This window comes from Mandrillus leucophaeus, unplaced genomic scaffold (genome assembly GCF_000951045.1).
Source record: "Mandrillus leucophaeus isolate KB7577 unplaced genomic scaffold, Mleu.le_1.0 Scaffold733, whole genome shotgun sequence".
NCBI lineage: Eukaryota > Metazoa > Chordata > Mammalia > Primates > Cercopithecidae > Mandrillus > Mandrillus leucophaeus.
In genome coordinates, this window is record NW_012107953.1 from 738,996 (window position 1) to 744,750 (window position 5,755).

Here is a 5,755-nt window from a genome sequence, read left to right on the forward strand (position 1 = left end):
GAAGCAACACCTCATCTGTTCAAGATTTATCATGAGATTGTAGCAATTCAGTCACATCTTCAGTCTTCACTTCTGACTCTAGTTCCCTTGCTAGTTCCACTTCATCTATAGTTACTTCCCCCACTGTAGTCTTAAACCCCACAAAGTCATGCAGGAGGGATGGGATCAATATCTCCCAAACTCCTTATAATGTGGATACTTTTACTTCCTCCCATGAATCACAAATGTTCTTAATGGCATCCAGAATGGTGAATCCTTGCCAGAAGGGTTTCAATTTTATCAGCAAAATCACTTTCTGGTAACTACTGTTTTACAAAATGTATTTCTGAAATAATGAGGCTCGAAAGTCAAAATTATTCCTTCATCCATAGGCTTCAGAACAGGTGTTGTGTTAGCAAGCATGAAAATGCATCTCCTTATGCATCTCCATCAGAGCTTTTGAATGACGAGGTGTATTGTCAAGGAGCAGTTATACTTTGAATAATGTCTTCTTTCTAAGCAGTAGGTCTCAACAGTGAGCTTAAAATATTCAGTAATCTATACTGTAAACTGACGTGCCATCATCCAGGGTTTGTTATTCCATTTATAGAGCACAGACGGAATAGATTTAGCTAATTCTTAAGGGTCCTAAGATTTTTGGAATGGTAAATGAGCATTGGCTTCAACTTAAAGTCACCAGCTGCATTGGCCCTTAACAAGAGAGTCACCTTGTCTTTTAAAGTGTTGAAGACAGGCATTGACTTCCTCTAGCTATTAAAGTCCTAGATGGCATCTTCTTCTAAAGAAAGACTATTTTGTCTACACTGAAAATCTGCTATTTAGTGTAGCCACTTTCATCAATGATTTTAGCTAGATCTTCTGGATAACTTCTGGCAACTTCTACGTCAGTTTTTGCTGCTTCACCTTGCACTTTTATGTTATGAAAGTGATATAAACCTTAACCTTAAACCTATTGAACCACCACTTCTAGCTTTAAACTTCTCTTCTGCAGCTTCCCCACCTTTGTCAGCCATAGAATCAAAAAGAGTTAGGGTGTTGGTCTGAATTAGGCTTTGGCTTAAGGAAATGTTGTTGCTAGTTTGATATATCTGGACCACTAAAACTTTCTCCATATCAACAATACACTATTTTGCTTTCTTATCATTCATGTATTCACTGAACTAGCACTTTCAATTTCCTCAAGAAATTTTCCTTTGCTTTTATAACTTGGCTTACTGTTTGGAGCAAGAAGCCTAGCACTCATCCTGTCTTGGCTTTTTACATGCCTTCCTTACTGAGCTTAATCATTTCCAGATTTTGATTTAAAGTGAGAGACAAGCAACTCTTCCTTTCACTTGAACACTTAGAGGCCATTGTAGGGTTATTAATTGGCTTAATTTAAATATTGTTGTGTCTCAGAGAATAAGAAGGCCAGAGGAGAGTGAGAAAGAAATGGAGGAAAGGCTGTACACAGACATGGTGGAGCAGTCAGAATACATACATTTATCAGTTAAGTTCTCCCTCTTATATGAGGACAGTCTATGGCGCCCCAGTAGTGACATCACAGATCCCTATATAACAGACAGAATAATATTGAAAAAGTTTGAAATATTGCAACAATTACCAAAACGTGACACAGAGACATGAAGTGAGTACGTGTTGTTGGAAAAATGAACCCAGCAGACTTGCTCAATGCATAGTTGCCACAAACCTGCAATTTGTAAGAAAATGCAGTAACTACAAATCACAAAAAAGTGAAGTACAATAATATGATTTATGCCTATATTGTATATCTATGTAGTTCTATATAGTTAGCAATATCCATCTTTCTTTTCAAAATTTCTTATTTTCTTTTTTGGGTTAAAAGCTTTCTTTTCCCCATATTTCTGAGACTAAATATTTTCCCTACATTTTTTACAAGGTTGTAAGTGTTCTTTATATTTCTTTATATTTAAGTTTTTACCCCAGATATAAGATGGGGACCCTACTTAATTTTATTGCCCTCCAGATAGATGGTAACTCAGCAAGAAATACCCTTTTTACCCTGAGTTGAAATGTCATTATGTCTTATTAATTTTTTATATACATTGGGATCGTTTTCTGGATTCACTATTATTTAATAGGGCAAGTCTCCCTTTATTATTGTGTTCTGTCATAATTTTCTTGATTGTCTTAAAGCATCTCTTCTTCCATGTAAACTTTAATGTAGTTTATCTGGTTTAAACAATCTTTTGAGATTCTAATTAGTGATTTATTAAATTTATTTTTTGTATCAGATTATTTCCACCCAACTGAATAATCTTCTCTTTATAGAGATATTCTGTATGTCCTGCATATTTCCAATATAATTTTATAGTTTTCCTTTCATAAGTCTAGTTTCTTTTTTGTTAAATTATTTCCTAAGGATTTTATCTTTTTCATACTGTGGTTAATAACATTTTTGTTATATCCATTTCCAGGATCTTATTGTTAACATGGAAAACATTCATAATTTTTTTATATTTTTCTTTTATCAAAATAATTTACCACAGAGCCTCATTAATTCTATTGGTGTATGCGTGTGTGTTTTACTAAAGTTTATTAAATGTATCAACATTTATTTCTACTTTCAATGCATACATCGATTATTTAATTTTATTGTCTTTTTTATTGTCTTAAAGTTTTATCTAGAAATTTCAAACCCTGACCAATAATATCAATAATGGCAGATATCTTTGCCTCTTCTTAATTGTATTGTAATGGTTTTTGCCACTTAGAAAAATAAAAATTTTTATTTTTAATAAATAGCCTTTGTAAAGTAGGTTTTTTTTACTATTATTTAACCTAGAGGTTTTTAAAAACTCACTGCCAAATTTAAGCATTTTTTAAAATTATTTTTTATTTCAATAGTTTTGGGGTGTAGGTGCTGTTACATAAATGTGATTTTTACTGATGAATTCTGAGACTTTAGTGCACCTGTCATTCAAGCAGTGTACACTGTCTCACCTCCCAAACTCCTCCCCAAGTCCCCACAAAGACCATTATATCACTCTGTATGTCTTTGCATCCTCATAGCTTAGTAACCATTTATAAGTGAGAATACATGATATTTATTTCATTCCTGAGTTACTTATCTTAGAATAATGGCCTCCATCTTCATCCAAGCTGCTACAAAAGACATTATTTCATTCCTTTTTATGACTAAGTAGTATTCCATGGTGTATATAAAACACATTTTCTTTATCCACTTGTTGGTCAATGGGCACTTAGGTTGATTCCATACTTTGCAATTGTGAATTGTGCTACTACAAATACACGTGTGCATGTCTTTTTCATATAATAACTTCTTTTCCTTTGTGTAGATACTCAGCAGTGAGACTGCTGGATTGAATAGTAAATCTACTTTTAGTTCTTTAAGGAAACTCCATATTGTTTTCCATAGTGGTTGTACTAGTTTACATTCCCACTAGAAGTATAAAAGTGTTACCTTTTCACGATATCTAAGTCAACATCTATTGTTTATTAACTTTATAGTTATGGCCATTCCTTCAGGAGTAGGGTGGTATCTCGTGGTTTTAATTTGTGTTTCCCTGATTAGTGATAGTGAGCATTTTTTCATATATTTGTTGGCTGTCTATATATCTTCTCTTGAGAATTGTCTATTCATGTCCTTTGTCCAATTTTTGATGGGATTATTTTTTTCTTTGCTGATTCATTTGAATTCCATGTAGATACTGCATACCAGTCCTTTGTTGGAGACATAGTTTGAAAACATTTTCTCCCATTTTGTGGGTTTTCTGTTTGCTGATTATCTCCTTTGCTGTGCAGAAACTTTTTAGTTTAATTAGGTTCCATTTATTTATTTTTATTTTTGTTGCATTTGCTTTTGTGGTCTTAGTCCTGAATTCTTTGCCTAAGTCAATGTCCAGAGAGTTTCTCCAGTGTTATCTTCCAATATTTTTTACACTTTTTGGTCTTAAATTTAAGTATTTGGTTCATCTTCAAGTTGATTTTTGTATAAGGTGAGAGATGGGGATTCAATTTCATTCTTCTACATGTGGCTTGCCAGTTTTCTCAGCACTATTTATTGAATAGAGTATCCTTTCACCAATTTTTTTTTTTTTATGCTTTGTTGAAGATAAGTTGGCTGTAAGTATTTGGCTTTATTTCTGGATCCTGTATTCTGTTCTCTATTCAGGTCCCAGTGCCTATTTTTATACCAGTGCCATGCTGTTTTGGTAACTATAGCTTTGTAATATCATTTGAAGTCAGGAATGTGATGCCTCCAGATTTGTTCCATCTTCTTAGTATTTAAGCACATCATTTTTAATTTCTGTGATCATATCATTTAATTTGTTGTTGTAAAGTATTGTGCTGCTATATTCTAACATTTAATCACCTTTGCATTTCTAGAACAAACCCTGTATCATGTAGATGCATTATTCTTTTTCCATATTGGAATCTCTTTACCTGTATTTAATTTGGCAAATTTGTGCCTCTATTTTTAAGTGAGATTACACTATATATTTTGTCTATATAATCTTTATCAGGTTTATTACTAAAGTTATACCAGCACCAAAAAATTACCCAGGAAGGTTTTTAAAAATTATTTTATGGTGTGAAACAGTTTAAATAGAATGGGAAAGTTAAATTGCTAAAAGTTAGCTAGAATTCATCCACAAGTCTTTCTGATACTGGTGTTTTTCGAAGATGGCTCAGTGATCTCCTACTCAAGACCTATTCAAGACCTATGTTAAATAGTCTGTCTGAGTATTCCTCTTAAATTGCCTTTACTAATCTGTATTTTTATAGAAAGACATTTGTTTCATATAAGTTTTCAAAGCTTTTGCCAAATAATTGCAGTTTCTTCTATAATTCTTTTCATCTTTCTTGTCATTCTATTGTTTCCCAGAGGTAATTTTGTGTGTTTTTCCCCTATCTCTTTTTTCTTCATCACTTTCATAATCGAAACTTTTAGTTGATTTCTTTAATTGATTATTTTATAAAACCCTCTGTTTTGATTAATTGTATCACTACTACTTTTTTTTATTTATTCAGCAATTTTAAATTCATCTATTTTCTCTCTACATCTTTCTGGTGAAATTTTTTATTCTTTTCTCAATTTCTTAAGATAAATACTGGTGAGAGGCACGCCCAAGATGGTCGAATAGGAACAGCTCCAGCCTCCAGCTCCCAGCGTGAGCGACATGGAAGATGGATGATTTCTGCATTTTCAACTGAGGTAACGGATTCATCTCACTGGGGCATGTTGGACAGTTGGCGCTGGTCTATGGGTGCAGCCCGACCAGTGAGAGCTGAAGCAGGGTGAGGCACTGCCTCACCTGGGAAGTGTAAGGGGGAAGAGAATTCTTTTTCCTAGCCAAAGGAAAGTGAGACACGCAACACCTGGAAAATTGGGTAACTCCCACCCTAATACTGCTCTTTACCAAGGGTCTTAGCAAACGGCACACCAGGAGATTATATCCCACACCTGGCCCAGAGGGTCCCATGCCCAGGGAGCCTCCCTCATTTCTAGCACAGCAGTCTGAGGTCTAACTGCAAGGTGGCAGTGAGACTAGGGGAGGAACGCCCACCATTGCTGAGGCTTAAGTAGGTAAACAAAGCCACTGGGGAGCTCGAATTGGGTGGAGTCCACCATAGCTTAAGGAGGCTGGCCTGCTTCTGTAGACTCCTCCTCTGGGGACAGGGCATAGCTAAATAAAAAGCAGCAGAAATCTCAGCAGAGGAAAATTCCCCTGTCTGACAGCTTTGAAGAGAGCAGTGGATCTCCCAGCAC